Source organism: Lethenteron reissneri, chromosome 49 (genome assembly GCF_015708825.2).
Source record: "Lethenteron reissneri isolate LAM-NWPU_2019-01 chromosome 49, ASM1570882v1, whole genome shotgun sequence".
Taxonomy (NCBI): Eukaryota; Metazoa; Chordata; class Hyperoartia; order Petromyzontiformes; family Petromyzontidae; genus Lethenteron; species Lethenteron reissneri.
Genome location: NC_083827.1, coordinates 30,522 through 47,281, shown reverse-complemented (window position 1 = coordinate 47,281; position 16,760 = coordinate 30,522). Strand labels below are relative to the sequence as shown.

At 44.8% G+C, this 16,760-nt stretch overlaps 1 pseudogene; it reads right to left on the bottom strand.

Annotated features, from left to right (window-relative positions):
* Positions 1 to 1,871: 1,871 nt before the first annotated feature.
* Positions 1,872 to 16,760, bottom strand: part of LOC133354784 (protein transport protein Sec16A-like) — a 39,756-nt pseudogene continuing 24,867 nt past the window's right edge.

Genomic DNA, 16,760 nt, shown 5'->3' with positions numbered 1-16,760 from the left:
GCAAATAAAATGCTCTTAGGTTTTTTCGGTAAAGTCACGTACGGAAAAATAAAATAAAAATAAATGAAAATAACTAAATAAAACAATGTATTTTCATTTATTATTAATTTATTCTTATTATTTTTTACCTACGTTTTTTACCTAAGAGTATGAATCATTGCAGTCACGAAAGCTTCAAATCTAGAAGCAAAGAAAATGCATTTGCTTTGCAGGACGACTGCGTTCTTACATTGACTTAAGCCGTGAGACCCGAAGAACACGCGCCTTTGAATGAATATATCGTACAAATTCACGATATCGCCGCTTGTGTTGGCCAGGACCCCACAGTTTGGACGCAGTGTTGTGGACATTAACAAATGGTTAACCAAACAACCGCATTTGTTTCACAAGCCCAAGCCCAAAGTCACGAAAGCTTTAAATCGAAAGCCCAATTCTGTCGGCGAGGCTACTGCGAGGTCCACTTTCTGCCCTGCCTCCTCCCCCCTTCTCTCTCCCCACCTCTTGCCGATATAACCTCGTGCCACGGCAGATTTACGAGATTTAAATGCCGTCACCAAGTATTCAAAAGCCTCATCGTACAGGTCACTTGGTCACATGTCCAGGATGGATCATAAATATGGGTAGCATTACAAGGGAACGCTGAATCGTGAGCAACAGGACAGCATCAAAACGTTAGCAGTTTTGTTCTTGTTGTGATTGTTTCACCTGATGACGATTGCTTGCGTTGCGATCGAAACGTCGGTTGTTAAGATGTTCAAACACCAAATATATGTACTCTTTGTTTTTTTTTGGTAAAGTCACGTAGGTAAAATAATCAATAAAATAAAATAAATGAAAACAACTAAATTAAATCACGTTTCGGAGGCAACACAAGCTTCTTTCATCGAAACGTCGTGATTTAAATTCGTTTTCATTTATTTTATTGATTGCTTTACCTACGTGACTTTACCGAAAAAAACAAAGAGTATGAATCCTTGCAGTCACGAAAGCTTCAAATCTAGAACCAAATATATGCCTTTTGCAAGGAATCAAGTCTGCATTAACCACACGTACTCGTGGGGAATATGCAAACATGCTCTGATATTATATGCAGTCTTTGAAAAGGATTGGCATACGCCAGGTGTGATTGTGACCATGATTTTTCCACCCATCATCCCTTCCGTGTCACATACCTGTCAACCCCTTATCAGTGCCTTCCTTATGCCAGAACAATTCAGACCTTGATAATTGGGTTTTTACCCATTTATCTGGCAACAAAACTGACATCTTTATTTACGAGGAGTCATGTTTGCATAGACCACAATACCTGCAGTCATAATGCAAACAAAAAACATAACTCTGATCATGTATGCACTGTCCTTGAAGTTGATTGGTCCACACCCGAGACAGCTTTCCTTAGAGCCGTCTGTAAATGCTTACCCCGAACTCTCATACTCTGATGGTGCATTGTCTTTGAGTTGTGCGCCTTTTGGCGTCATCTGGTCCAACCCATGTGAGACTAGGCTGGTGTAAATTCAGACCTTATTGGTCACCTCGGTGCCCTTATCAATCTCAACGTTCATCCTAGTCCCATCAGAAGGGAGAAACACAAATAGACAAAACATTTTTTTCCCGAATTGAAACGGCTGTACGCCCGTATGGACCTGAAACCTCAATACCTCTGTATAAGAATGCGGCTAAACCGTATGGGTTGAGCCAAAGTGTCACCTATCTAGAAATCATCGTTTGTCTGACGATCTCATTTATAGAAAGGATTAGTTTGTTAAAAGTTGGCACACAAACACCAATAAAAACCCAGGAGAAAGTAATTTTGTCAAATGCATTTATTAAACAGGAAACATCCTAAAATGTATTTTTAACTAATTAATGAAGTATCAGATCAGAAATGTGTTTCTGTCAAAGAGCTGACACTATCCAGGGCATTTGTTTTTTCATGCCTATCAAAATCTGTGGACAAACTACCTCAACCAACGCTTAACATTATACTGCCATTGCTTAATAATGGAAAAGTTCAGCAAAAGTAATATTAAAATAACATTGGAATTAGATTCCAGAGGAATATTCATGCCCAAAAATTAACATGCAAGTCCACAGATTTCTTAGGCATTTGAAAGGTCTTTGAAAAATCCCAAATTAAAGACTAAAATAAGTACCGTATCTTGAAAAGCCACATTGGGATTTAAATTTGTAATTCCATGTATCCACAATCCACAGTGGCCGTCGGTTTCAATATATCGAGGATCACGGATTTAATCGACCACTGCAAAATAATATTAACAGCATCGAAATCATCGCAAATTCTAATTTGAGCACTGTAATTCAAATACATGAAAGGCCCCATATACCGGTCAGGGTTCAACATTTTGTTTAAAACACGTGGATTGTTCTCTCGACCAAGTCATAGCTTATTGCACGTCGATTCTTTCCGAAGATTACAAACAACATTAATATCCCTCCATCATAAGGTTCAAGAAAGCTAAAATACTTTAATCTTGCCGCCTGCTACTACAACAACGCCCGTGATCCATTTTCTCTCTATTAATCTTTGAAATCGAGACGTATAAAGTTGTCTAGATTTTTTTTTTTTAGGATGCGAGCCGGTTTGTACTCCCAGCCAGTCCAGTATAAGACAAGAGAAACAAAATCGAAGATTACCAATCACAACATAGGGGTAGGTTAACAGGAAAGTTTGAAAAGCCATCGGTCAGAAAGCCCTCATTTAATGCAAAGCATCCCCATGGCAGTACAAGCATGTAGAAAAATATGCCTGCAAGCGACGCATTCATCTAGCAGACACGGTCTGCACAATGGGCCCTTCAGCAGCGCTGCCAACTCCTGAAAACGGAAAGTTAACAAAAAAAATCGAACCTCCGTCATGAGATGTAGCCAAACAGGCCCTTTAAAGTCATCAGAACATCTCACGAGATGATTCACAGAGGACTACACACAGTAAACGGATACAGGATTGCTAATACACACTTGTAATCGCTTCTGAGCCTGCAAAATGTTGTATGTGGGTAATAAAGTAGCTAGATGTGTCGTTCGTCCCTTAGACAAAAATTTGACACAAGGGAAACCCAAAAAGTCGTCGCTACATATTCGTGACAAAATCGCTAAGTTGGCAACCACTGCTCTTCAGCGGGTTCGATGAGCATTCGTGACCTCGGGTCTCGGTCACAGGCTTGCCAATATTGTCTCTTTTTGGTGTCACTTCATACATTTGTTTTTTGGTGTAAATAATTGTATTTTTTTTGTGTGGTAAAGTGATAGGGCTGTGCAGCAAGATCCATTGGTTGTACCGAAATTATATTCCCCCACATGCTCCCCACCTTTCATCGCCAACCCACACTGACCAGTGTGAAGGAAAGTCAAATAATTCTTACAAACAGCATATCATGGGGGAAGAAGCCCGAATCCAGCAGTGGCTTGACAAATTGGCCGTACAAAATGCATATCCTCAAATATGAAACGTGTCGATAACGCAGCTTTACACACAATACGTGTTAAACTACCAGTGCTTTATGAAACGGACTAAGTACAATTTTAATAAGACAATGGTAGTTACTTAATCAATCATGAAGTGCTATAAATGATCAAACGACGCAATTATTTGGGTTGCGCTGCGTTTTCGGGTTGTATCCAGAGCGGTTTCAGAATTATGTCCGACGTTTTGCTTGGGGTGTTGGGGAGCTTCTTTAGAACAAAACTTCGGACATCGTGCTGAAAAAGTGGTGCCGATTCTAAAATACACGAGATGTATAAAGAAATGCAAACAAATCTATGCAGTAGGCATTACCAGGATAATTCCGTTTGACTTCTGTAAAACCGTTCCTTACACAACATGAACATTCGTGGAGATCACAAGAAATGTAGCCTTCAGAGCCTTGGGCCCAGTTACAATGACTTGGGATTCTCAACACCAACTGAAGAAACCGAAATAAAACTTCCTCGCCTAAATGTTATGAGCATTCCTCTTTGGGTCTTTCGGTAAAGTCGCGTAGATAGAAAAATAATAGATCACGACGTTTCGATCGCAGCACAGGCAATCGAAGACCCAAAGAGTATGAATTCCTGCAGTCACGAAAGCTTTAAATCAAGAGTTATGAACATTACTTAAGTAATCGGAATTCAGAAAACAAGGAGCCATTATCTTCATATTATTCGCCCATGTCATTTGCTAAAAAAAAGCAAACTGTCTGGGCCATCAGCGTTGGCAAACGGTTTGCATTGGGAAAATCAGCATCATGACATTTATTCACCCATGAGAGCGTAACCGAGCCACATTTATTTTGAACGAGGGTCTTGATAAATGTTGCCGCGGTCTGATGTTGTTGCTTATGCGATTTCCACATCGAGCAACTTACGAGCAATTTTTTCAAATTTGGCAACGCCGCTGTAGTGCCCGTGCGAGGTGCAGTGCAACGCGTGAGGGATAATACCACTTCCTGGAATTTCCCCACTCTTTTTACATGAATTGTACACGAGAGATGTTTGGACAGTGGCTCCAAATTGAAGTTAAGGCACCGCCACATGATGACATTTAGGAGAGAAACAATACAATATGATTTTAAAACTTAGCAAGCCTAATAACAGGTCATAGAACGGATGCAACTAAATCACCATTTCCACTCTCAATGCTCATATACAAATATATTAAATACTCTAAATTATATCATGGGTAGCCATTAAAGTGGTTTTGTCACCAACACCTCTGCTCTACACTACACGGACCGGGGAAAAGGCTCAGTTTGTAAAAGTAATATAAAAAGAGCGCTACATTTACAGCTATTAATGTGATGTTATAATTGGGCTTTCAGTGCCAATAGATGGAATGGCACTAACATTATTAAAATATGGTTTCTATATTTCTTTACCACGTAACCCACTGTTCTGAACGGCAGTGTTGTATCCTAGAACAGCGGATTAAAACCTCAATTCAGAATGATCCTGTATAAATCACAACAGTGTTTATTGTTCGCCATCACGTGCAGAAAACGATTTTCACCACAGACGTCACTTATGCTCAGACGGCCTCAGCACAGCTCAATGGAGAACCAATGCTTCCCTCAAATTTTTTTTTTAACGCAAGGCTGGCTTTAAGATAGGCAACACAGCTGTCAGATGGCAGTGAGAAAGTTGCTAGCTTCTGCTGGGGTGATTTTGAACGTGTCTAAAGAGTTAGTGTATTGGGCGTATTCGGTGATAATGTACGCAAATCGATTCTTCGTTAAGAATCAATATTGCTGCCGCATCCATTAAAATAGATGTTTATTTTTGCGTACGATTGTTTAAAAGTGGCTCGTGTGAGCATGACCCCACCATGCGAGGTGAGCAGTGACCCTCTGAGCAATTGCGTCGAATGGGAAAAAATATTCCTCAAATAAACACATCCATCCCTTATAAATTATTCAACTGCAACCAAACATAACACAAATCAAACAAAAAAAGTCGAAACGGGGAAATAAATATAGAAACCAAAATAAAAACTTAAAACCCAACTTATAATGCATTTGTCGTGACATGTGAAGCGCACACAATGGAATGTGTGCCGCTGCGTTGCGTGTTTGGTGAAATTCTTCACGAGCCGCCGTGGTCTCGAAGAATAGACGGTTGTTCCTCCTTTCAGCTGCAACAACCAAGAGACTGCTCACAAGGCATCGCATTTGTCAAATATAAGCCACGCAGAACAGTCGTGAGGACACATACCCAACACAAACACCTAAAAGAGGAATGTGTAAAATGCCATGTTGCCTTTGGGGCCATTCGACCAGCTGTTGACATCGTTATAAACGCCCCCACCATAGCGCAATACATGCATTTCTGTTTAAATTAATCACTTATTCGATTATTTTGTCAAACGTCTCAAAATACACCACAAAAGTTTCACTGCAATTTTACCCCCCACGTCTCGTGATGGTGAACGCTTGCTACCTCTCAGCCAGGCGATTGCAAACCAATCGAATCCACAGCGCCTCTTTTCTAACGTGAACAAAATAAAATCACCAGACACCTCACCTTTATTCCCAAGACCAATTTCCTCTTTATTTTTTCTTTAAGAGCAAATGAAGCACTTAAACCGTGACCACCACCCTGTGCTGTTACAGCACAGAGTGGGGTATGGCTTACATCATTCACAGTCAACATTCAGACTCTAACCTGCTAAATAAATTCCATCAATATCCATCAACCTTTTGGCGTGCGGTGCGTGTATGTGCGGGCTGTTTATATATTTATTAAAATTCTTTACAGACACTGAGAAGGAGAAATTCGCCATCATTTGGCAGTGCCCGGTGTGAAGGCCGCAATGCTCAGACTACTTCATGGCGGGGTACTTGCGCGCTCCCAACCGACCCCCTCTCTGGCCACCGGCTGGCATCCCCGTGGGCTGAGGAGACAAAATCAACGCGTCGATGTCATTTAAAAGGTGAAAAACAACAGGGTTACGTAGTCATAACTAGGAAAGAAGGACCGGGGTTCGATTCCCCGACTAGAGCGCCTTTGCTGTAGAGGTTGTACGCTCTCCCCCTGGTCCTGCATGCATTTATTTTTACAGGTAGGAACAACAGGTTCCACAGTGCCCACCAGGGATTATTTGTCTGTCTGTCGTGCATATTTGTCTGTCGTGTACGAATGCGCTGTCCAACCAAGTTCCTACCTGCCCACTCCGAAGGAACGTGTTTTAGGTTCTCCAGTATCCTCAGATTGTTAAAAAGAGTTCCATAAAAGTTACCCGAAACTACAAAAAACATAAAATGCAGGTTGGGCTAGGGGGAGACAGGAGTCCATCCACAGGCAATCACAGCTTTGGATGGATGAATAACTGATCCCTATGGCGATACCCCGGGGTCCCATAAGCCCCCGGCTCTCGCATAAACTGCGTTGCGACGATACGGCAATCCATTCCTCTCGACGAGCTCTACACGATGCGCTAATCAAAGTTTTGTTCATGACTACGTCAATTTTGGCAACGCCAGGTGCTTGGTGAAGAACAAGAGGATTGATTTCTGGTGGGTCGTGGCGTTTATGTGCGCGGTGGGACGGAGTCGCCAAAAATAAATAAATTATTTACGATTTTAACTTCTGTTTATTCGGGAATCCCGGGGTCCCGCCATGAGGTTCAATGAAACAAATGCATTGTGATGATCGATGTCAAAGAAATGTGACGGTTGCAAAACAGAAGGAACGAACTGCTGCTGATCTTGCACAACAGAGGAGCGTTGCGCAACGTGTGGGGACCTTTGCCCCATCTGGCTTCAGCAAAATGCCGCCGTGTTTACTGCATACGCAGCATGAACCACGATCATCTCTGCTTCTATTAAAATGTAAGCAGTGTAAAGTGCATGACAGAATACTAGCGTTTTACGTTTCACGGGTACATCAAACCCATATTTTACAACTTCATTGCCTTACGTTGCCTTTACAAAATCACTTCCCCCAATTCATTGCCACGACGCACATTTCCCCCCCCGTTCTCCTGTGGAGTTTGGAGATGCACTTGCATTGAGACGCTATATGCATCCAAACTATAGGTGGTGCAGACAAAAGTGAGGGACCTTAGAAATGCAGAGTAAATTATAACAGATGCTCACAATGTCCATCGTTGCTTGGACACATGTCTCACTCACAAATTAACACACAGGATTCTCGAACAGTCCTTTGACAAATCCACATCGACCTTACCACGCTCGTATTTGTGCCTTCGGTTCTTCAATGTCTCCGGGATAATTGGCCATAAACGATTGATCTCAAATGCCCCCACAGAACAAAAACCAAGGGGCGCGAGGTTGCGGTTAACCCGAGTGGCCATTCAATGGGACTTCAATGGGCAAATTTTCAGTTCATTTCTTCTCTGTACATACCAGACAACAGTATATTCATGACTTTTGCTGCACCCTGTCCTGCATTGAGCCTCACCTGTGTGAACTGCGTGGGGTTGAAGAAGGGCACAAACCCTGCAGCAGGGCCCTGTGGCTCGGGTGCATTCGCCTGCGGATTTGCACGAGACAAGAGGTCGCGACGTTACACAACGCTCATTAAAAATAAAAATGCTCAAGAATCTTTTAGTGAAGTTTAGTAAGAAACATTCTCACTCGTGTAGAATTGAGAAGCGTCCTGGGAAAAAATGCTGATAAACAAGTTTTATTTTAAAATAATACCCGCTTCTGGTTTCAGTTACAATCCACTCTTGTTAGATTGTATTGTATCCTACGGCCACGACATCCACACAATGAACTTTACAATTCCCTCGATTAATCCACTTAATGCATCTGCTTTTAACAAAACTCTTATTTCTGGACAAATATACATTTGTGGGTTATCAAGTTTCTTTCCAGGACACGCTTCCATTGCACATATATCTATTTTTTAATGACGGATACTGATCATAGGCCCAAAGGGCCTAACTGCCAAGCAAATGACAACAAACAGCACAACTGAAGGTGTGATAGATACGAGATTTGAAGCTTTCGTGACTGCAAGGATTCATACTCTTAGTTCTTTCGGTAAAGTCACGTAGGTAAAAAATGAAATAAAAATTAATAAAAATAAAACAATAAAATCACGACGTTTGTGTTGCCTCCGAAACGTCGTGATTTTATTGTTTTATTTTTATTAATTTTAATTTCATTTTTTACCTACGTGACTTTACCGAAAGAACTAAGAGTATGATAGATACGAGTTAAAACATTTGTTGAATTGAGCAACGTTATTATAAGAACTTGGGGGAAAAAAACAGTTGATAGCAGGGAATTTCACAGTCAGCCACGCAGCAGATGCTCGATTAACTACACTTATTGCGAAGCGTCGTTGCGTAGACGAGCACTTTGTGAAATTAACTGAAACAGACGGCATTAGCCACAGCGTGAGCAGCGTGAGTCAGAGTAAAGCACTGGTGGAGAGGAGGGTGCAGTACAAAAAAGGTGAATGACTTCACAATATTGGAAGTTAACCTTCAAGTATTCCAGCCAGACAATGAAGCTCATGGTAGAACCCTACGCAGAGTGACTCGAAATCTGCTTCAGACGCCGAGGTTTGGAACTGTTGCAGCCTCACGACACTTTAAACTACACTATACACTACTATACATTACACTATACACTACGCACTTTACTGTTACAGCCTGACGTCACGATACACTAAACCAGTGGTTCTTAACCTGGGGTGAGGCACCCCCTGGGGGTGCGAGACATGGCCAGATGTTGTTTTTAGAAGGTAAATCATCGAAAACACAAATTAAGCATGGGCATGTGCGTACAACTACTTTGTTTCATCAGACCCATGGATTTATTAACGTTATATTTTTTTACGATTGAAAACAAGGCTGCAGTAAAGGTTAGGAACCACTGCACTATACTATATACTATACACTACACACTACTACACACTACACTACACACTACTACACTACACATTACACTCTTACGGTCTCACGTCGGTTCCCTGCTATCGCCCCCTCGGTGTAGAACTCTCTAATCCCTTTGCACATCCACATCATCAAATGCACTCTGACTTTTAAGAAACATCTAAAGGCCTCTATCTGTGTTGGTAAGGCTTTCGAGCAGCCATCAGCTTGGCTCCGCACCACTGAGTTGATGACTTGTGTGCAAAATCATTATTATGACTTGAAGGGTGACAGCTGGAAGACTAATACTATGGGTGTGGCCAATGAATGGAAGAACAATTCATAAGGGAAATAAAGTAGCTCGTGTGGTAGGTACATACATAGGCTGTGTGTCCCCCAATCTGTCTGACATGAGTTTGAAGCTTGCATGACGAAAATGTATTTTCGAGTAACAGTAACGTAAGCTGTCAAAAGGACCATCAATATGGATAGTGGCATTGGGACTGACGTCACAGTGATCAGAAGTGGTATAATGGCAAGCCTAACGATTACCTCATCATCTTTTTTCATTAACAAAGTTCTGAACTCCTGTCGGGCAGCCCAGACATGCAGCCTTGGCACGTATCAAGAAGGGATTTGAGCAGTTTTCTTTTAAATGACTGAACATCCGCTGGCTTTTAGAAATAACATAACAGGCATAACCCAGTCTCGCTTCTCAATGCTACTAATAATGTGTCCTTAAACAATTCTCTGTTGAGGCATCACTGCTATGTCCTGTATGTAAAGTGACATATAAGGCACGGGGGGACCCCTCTGTTAAAACTATAAACTAAACTATTTTTTTATTTTAGCAGGTAAGGCCCACTGAGCTATATAGCTCTTCAGAAGCGACCTGGCCACATGAAAGCTCAACGCGTGATGTTGTTTCTAAATGTGGAGAAAAATCGACGCGACCAGGGGAAGTACTGCAAACTCCAAATGTACAGACGTCAGAGTCGGGATCAAACCCACAACCTCTTGTACACCAGGCGAGGTAGTTAACATTTCGCTACCGCGTTGTCACCATACCTGTACGTGGGGGCCTGGTGCGTCGGTGTGGGTGCCGACGGGCAGCGCAGGGCCGTCCGCAGCCCCTGCAGGTGGCATCTCCTGGGGCTGCTGCTGCTGCTGCTGTTGTTGCTGTTGTTGCTGCTGCTGATGATGATGATGATGTTGCTGCTCTTGCTGATGCTGCTGCTGCTGTTGTTGCTGCTGCTGCTGCTGATGTTGCTGCTCTTGCTGATGCTCTTGCTGATGCTGCTGATGCTGCTGCTCGACGGGCACTGCACACGCGCAAACATTCGGCTCCCATTGGACTTCAGGAAGACGAGTGGGCCTTGTGGCCAGTACAGATATGTAAGGTAACACAGCCTTGTAGCTTCCACAGATTTGTAGCCAACAGAGCACTTTCACTCACACAGCCCAGTAGCTGACACGAGTCTATCAAGTAACAGTTTAGTTACAAACACACGCAAGTAACTAACGCACTCAAACACTCGAGTAAGTAATAGAGCCCAGCAGCTAATATACTTTAGTGGTTAACACAGTCCAGTTGCTAAAGCAGACTAGCAGATAAAACACTAGTATTTGGCACAATTTAGTAGTGAACACCTTAACACTCTAGTAACAGTCCAGTAAATAAGAGCCCAGTAAATATTTATGTATGTTGAACTTCTTTTGCACCATACATAGCTAACCTTGCTAATCGGAGGTGCGGGGAAAGCTTAATGATTAACACTCCAGTAGCTAAATGATTTGAGTAGATAACAAAGCGTAGTAGTTAACACCATCTAGCAGCTAACATGGTCCAGTAGCTAACACAGACCTATGGTTAACAGCCCACTACATAAAGCTTCATCTGCTTAAGCAGCTCTGCAGCTCGGCTGCTGTGGAGCTACACTGGCAGTCAAGGGCAGTGAAGCAAAAGCCATTGTTGTACTTTACTATGCTCCCCACTTTCACCAACCTGCACTAAGCAGCATCGTGAGAAAAAGTAAAATAACTCAATAGGCTCACATGACAAACGGAGGCCCTTGTCCAGCAGTGGATTGACAAAATTGCTGTCCGTACGTACCTCGTGTTGTTAAGTATGGGACGAATCTCCCCTCTGTCCTGCGGCCTAGCTGACACTGTGCTGTGACTATCCCGGGAGGGGCAGGCAGGCGCACTGCCGCCTACCTGGGCCGGACGGCACAAAGAAGTTGCTGCTGAGATTGGCCATGGGGGCGAGCGGAGAAAACATCTCCGGAGGTGGTGCGGTCGTCTGCGGCGGCGCAGCGGCACCACCGGGGTTCATCACGTCCACGTAGCGGCCCCGGCCGCGTGCGCCAACTGCTCGCGTGGGCCAGAGGGGGACACGTCACGCGCTCGTCACGCGCTCGTCACGCGCTCGTCACGCGCTCGTCACGCGCTCGTCACGCGACCGTCACGCGACCGTCACGCGACCGTCACGCGACCGTCACGCGACCGTCACGCGCTCGTCACGCAAAGGGGCGAGACGATATGAAAGGGTTTTAGCACTTACGCTAAACCCGGTTTTCATAGTTGGCCACCGACACGCTCCGGCTGTACACAAATGTCGAGGTGAATTGTCGGGGGTGAGATGTAACACTCGGGGTGAGACGTCATGTGAGGGGCGAGACGTCACGTGAGGGCGAGCTGCTAGCTGAAATAAATGAACAATAAACTGCCAAGCTGTAAAATAGAATTGCTGTTTACAGATTAATGGGTATATAACAAGGAGGGAAGATCAAAGATCCCACGTTTGGCTTCAGAAAGTTCGAGGGCAAGTGATGATAGTGAATTTATGAAAGTGCCAAGTTCACATTATGGCCCCTCAAGAATTCCAGGGCAAATGATGTGAGCAAGTTTTTCATGAAGGCCATAAAGGAACTCAAGAACACTGATTGATAATCACCACATGCCCGACTATGTCTTTGCCTTGCTAGCGTTGAGAATGATTAACATCTCACAAATGATACGCAAAATAAACGATTGAATGGCGGCAAAGCTAAGAGTTGCGAAGGCGCGCGACTTCACATCGCTCGCTCACCGGCTCTGCGAGAGAACATATTGACCCCCCCCTGGGGGGCAGATGTTACTGGGAGCCCCCCAGGGCCCTGTTGACCCATGGAGCCAGGGGCGGCGCCAGCGCCGGGGAGTTGGGCCACTTGCGGAGCTGAAATTGGTGGCGGAGGTGGCGGCTTGCTCTGCAAAAAAAGCCCACCACAGTCCATCCTCACATTAATACGTGTTTCACTTTGGAATAATTTATTTTATTACAATGAGTGATCCCGATTCCGCCGCGAGCGAGTGCCGCGCCTACGGGTTTGTAAACCCGTAAGCTCGGCACTCGACAGCTCGTCAGGGCTGTTCCCTGCGCTCTCGTACCTCATCCTCGGGCTCCTCCAGGTTGACCCATTTTTTCCTCTTGTCATCCCACACGATCTGAGACGACACGCACACACACACACACAGGTGCGTGCAGACGGTTTTACTCCCCTCGACTTAGACACAACCCTTTTCCACCGACGCATCCGTGTCACGCCAGGGTCATGTGCCGAACTAGGTCGGCGCGGGTTTGGGAAGCTCAAGGTTTTTTTCCACAACAGAAGCAGAGCCGTGCCGCAGACGTCACACAACGAGGAGGGATGCGTTGTACTGACGCCAGATGCACTGGACCCATCATTAGCACCATCCTTCGGTCCTAAATCAGCCCTAAGCTAGCTTCGGATGTCTCGTAAGGCCAGCGTATGATGGATTTGTCACTGCTCTGCACGGCAAATAACGAGTAGAAAACAACCTGTACCCTGAGCGCCCTGCACTGGCTTCGCTCAATGTGCCAGTAGAAAATGGATTTTACACTTCCCCCCAAAGTGACTTTTGCCTTCAAGCCTCTGACTGGAAGGGGGGAACAAGATGTGTCCCTTAATTGGTAGGGAGACGCAACACTGATGACCACGATTATCCATTTTATTTCGCCTGTGACCAAATCAACCGATTAGCATGGTTGGCTACGTACGGTGGTGCGAAACAAGTTCAACATAAAATGCGTACGTATCGCTCTAAGATGTATTTTTCGGGTTGTACTGCGTGTTGTTCGGCACAATATCCGACATTTCACTCCATGTTCTGGGAGCTTCTTTCGGAAACAGATTCCGCATTGTCTCACTCCTACATAGCAGGCAAGCCGTGCGATCTTGCATATGGTGTCTGGCAGCGAGACTCACAGATTTGTTTTTGTCCTCCGGCAGATGGGCTTCATTCTTCTTTGGGAGAAGCCAACTGAACCAGCCACCTTTAGACCCCTGCGTGTGCACGACACGCCAGCCACACAGCACACACACACCAGGGACGTGCGGTCAGGGGAGGCAGGGGAGGCAGAATAATCAAATACAGATTTTTCCACTGATCTGTGTTATAAATGTCATTTCTGTACGATTCCAATAATTTTTATAGTCAAAAATCGCCAAATTTGCGGAGAGGTGAGGCAGCGACGAGCTCAGCCTCCCCTCTGATTGCGCAACTCTACAGTAACTGGATGGAGTGCGGGCAATAAGCGCGTGCCTGTTACTATCTCAGTATGTCACCAATGTAATGTTTGTAGACCCCTTCATTTCATGTCCTCGCCTTCCATACTCCAGGTAACTTATTTCACGTATGTTTATAAAGATATTTAGGCTCGCTGGTCTCGTCATGAAACTGAAATGAAAAAGCACCAGGGGAGGCAGCCATCACATCTGAGGGGGATGTGTCTAACACGCCCCCCTCAGTGAGGACACGCCCCCCTCAGTGTGTGAATCTGGCTCTGATACTAGCCAGTGCCTCCCCAGCCATTGACCTCACCACACGTCACGTCACTGACACACACAGGCCAATGGTTACAACGCTTCACAAAAGTTATCCATCAGGTGGCTGCGAAAAGAACCATGTCCTCAAAATGATTTTGGCAGATATACCGTGTCCCTGCGTATTACGGGGATTTTTTGGAGATCAATAAAAGTATTCAATAAGTTTGCCACAAGGCGACATCTGTAATAATTATTATAAAAGCATTGCAAGAAATGTCAAGACTGTAAAGAAAAGTGAATGCTATGAGTTGTACGGCATTGAAATGCTATAGATCAATTTAATGGACAGCATTTCCAGAACACTGAGGACACACCATATACACTGTGTGATATGCGAGAATGAGCGGCTCAGCATGGTGCACGGCGACTCAACACTGGGCTGTTCCGTCCTCAGTGTACAGCATGCCATTGTAATGCTGTGTGAGCCTATCCACTTTGCATGGGCAGAAGCGTAGCTAACGAATGTGCAGACGATGCGCATCTGCACCACCTGAGACCAAAGATCTACGTCCAAAATCTCTTCAGGTGATGTCGGGCATACAGAGTAGGGGGCAACGCGATACAACCCACCCTGCTGCAGAGGGTAATGTCCGTCACGTGACAAAGCCATATTTAAAATTCTCAATAGTTAGAATTTAGCCAAACTTAAATACAGAACAAAACATTTCATGTGATGTTATTTTTAAAAATCTATCATCGAAGTCCACAACACTCCCTACATTTGAGAACGCAGTTTAATAACAGGCGGCCGTCTGGATTTGTATCGAGGTTTATGGCATTGCCAGCTCAGCGCTCTGACATCTGAGCCGCCCAGCCATCTCCTCGCAACCGCTGCACGACGCTCAATGCTGAGAGCGAGACCTCGGGCGAGGTTCATGAGGGTGTGTGGGGGGGTGGTCACAATAAAAGACAAAGATTTCCCATTCAGCCTGAACAGACTGTTTGGGGCAAGTGCTGTTAACGAGAAGCACCTATGAAGGCCGGCACGGCACACGAGTGGGTGGTTGGCGAGCACCACGCCCGACCGTCTGTCTTCCCCAGTGGCGACGTTTACACACCGCACCAGGTACTCATTTGATGCCGAGTCGACCTAGGGGAGGCCCAGGACAGGTTCAGATAATCATCACTGGTGTTGGTGTTGGCCATCAGCGGGAATGGAACTCGGGTCGCTGGATTGGTCGCGCAGGGCGCTAACCTGGGCACCACCGCTCCCCCACGTCCGGGCAGGGTGCGACACTCACCTTAGCTTTGTCCGCGGGTTTCTCCTTGTCCTTCTTATCCGTCTTGTTGGAAAGCAGCTTCGCGTCGGGCGCCATCGGATTGCTGTCCACCCCGATGGAGTGGACGGATGACTCCGACAGCGTGCGCGAGCGCCGGCCCGTGGCCTGAAAACACCGGCGCAGAGAGGCAACGAGCGTGTGAGCACACGGACAGGTGCGTTCACATGTGCAGGGAGATACATGGAGTGACAGAAGCAATGTATATATGTATGGAGGAAGAGAAGCACAGAGACTTGGGGATGTAATGAGGACGAGCAGAGATATTGAAAGAGAGAATTGGGGATATATTGAGATGAGCAAAGAGATGTGGAAAGAGAGAAATGGAGATGTATGGAGTGAGAAAAGCAGTGAGAGATGTAGAGATGTATTGAGAGGAAGCAGACAAAATGAGAGAAGAATAGAGTGAAATGTAATCTTTGAAGAGAGAGATATACAGCATCAGAGATGCAGTGAGAGCGAATGAGAAAGAGAAGCAGAGTAAGACAATCAGCCAGCATGTCAAACGTTATATTCTACGAACGTACATTTTTCCGGCCTTTTAAGCAACACTCTTTTAAGGTTTTAGCGCAACTACCATTTATAATATGAACGAGTTTTTGATTGCAATAGAGGAGTTTGATATAAATGCTGTTTATGCAGTTACATTTTTTCTGATTACCATTGTAAACAAAAAGGCATGCTTTAAAAGATCACCAACAAACATTCAATTATTCACCATAAACCCACCACAAATATTCACCCCGCAATCATCAGGTCCAACACCAATAATCACCGGACACACCACAACAGAAGGGCAGTTACCAACAAATCAAAGTGAGTTTCAGAGAGAGACCATGAGATTGTTTAAGACAGACACAAGACACCGTCACCCAGACAATATTCAGATATTATCGTGGGTCAAAGCCACCAATGTCACCACACCACGCCGCCGACACTTTATACGAGGCATGCTACCACCAAAGCCACTCCATGTGAAAGCACCCCCTGTATCAAACAGATTGACACATTCCCAGACAGACCACCTGAATGATCATTCATTGGTGTTAAATCACTGGACATTCAGCCAGGGACAATTAATTTCCACCCCCCCCCTTCCATTCAATCCACTTTCATGGCCGATTTAAATGACCACCACATCGCACAATACTGACGTTGAGCAGTAACTCTTTTTTTCATGAAAATACAAATGCTTCAAAGGATATTTGTAATTCGGATATAAAAAAAATTCTGTTCAGCGCTCAAGCCACTGGA